This window comes from Phaethon lepturus, unplaced genomic scaffold (assembly GCF_000687285.1).
Source record: "Phaethon lepturus isolate BGI_N335 unplaced genomic scaffold, ASM68728v1 scaffold15105, whole genome shotgun sequence".
Taxonomy (NCBI): domain Eukaryota; kingdom Metazoa; phylum Chordata; class Aves; order Phaethontiformes; family Phaethontidae; genus Phaethon; species Phaethon lepturus.
Window position 1 is genome coordinate 10,061 of NW_010541315.1, and position 1,196 is coordinate 11,256.

The following is a 1,196-nucleotide window of genomic DNA, read 5'->3' on the forward strand; positions in this document are numbered from 1 at the left end:
ATCGTGAGGAAATGCAAACATTGCCACCATTATTTTTAAAAAATCATCCATGTGGTAATAGCAAAAATTAATCTCTAAATGCAAAAATACATAATGACCTCCTTCAGTCTGGTTGCTGATGAGACCCACCTAAGTCCCAGAGTGGGAAAGCTGCATTTACAGACAAAATGTAACAGTCTTAGATGTGTGTAATTTGTGGTTGTTATAATAGAGATGCTGTATGTGCCTGAAAGGGTGTGGCTCCTCCAAACAGGAAGGGCTTCTGTCACAGGGAGCAGCTTGAAGAGGAAGCTTAGGAGTGAATGTGCTTCATGCATGAGTGTAAAGATGAAGTGGTTCATGAGTCAGCAGCTTGGGCTAGGAAGAAATGCTTTCTGTATGCTTTTCCACTAATAAGTACATGTTAAGTAATTTATGTCAGTATCACACTTCGATTCTTCCTGTTTTAATCTGGCAAAAATAACACCACAGTTTCATGCTACACAGGGTAAAATGTGCCTTCTTTAGTTTTTTAAGATCAATTTTAATAACTGGACAATTTACCGTATAATTGGAACCTATCAAAGGATTCAGCTATTTACTTTCATAAGGAACAAGGGAAGATGTCAGAAGTTCACGTATCAGAAGTACCTGCATGTATAAGAAGTTATTGATGGCAGTAATTGAGTAGTAAAGGCTTGCTAAGTTCTATTAGTTGAATAGCATGGCTCTACAAATTAGTGGAAGAAAAGAATGCATGAGTTTTACCCTGAATTAAACAACAGAATTTTATTCCAAACTTTTAATTGAAACCATCTTTTTCTAAAAGATGAGCTTTAACACAAACAAAAGTTTTAAATTTGAGCTAGAAATTACTGGGAAAAATTCTGTGGCTTGTCTCAAGCAGGAACGAGGTCTGAATGAACAATAATCTTCTGCAATTTAAAAATCATTCAACTTCTTTTAATGTAATAATCTAGTGAGCAGTATTTTGTGTTTAAGGCAGTATTGTTTCATCTGAAATGCAGGCATAAATCTCAGGTGCATGTGTAAGGTAGTAGCCTTTGCCTGAAGTTGGTGATGCTCAATTATTTCTGTAAAGGAGCTTTTAAAAGAGTATGTTTTTAAGTTAATAAAGTAAAATCTTACTGTCTCCAAACACTGATACAGTTACAGGTGTCTTTATATGGTGACTGTGGCAGGGGAGCCCCCTTTCC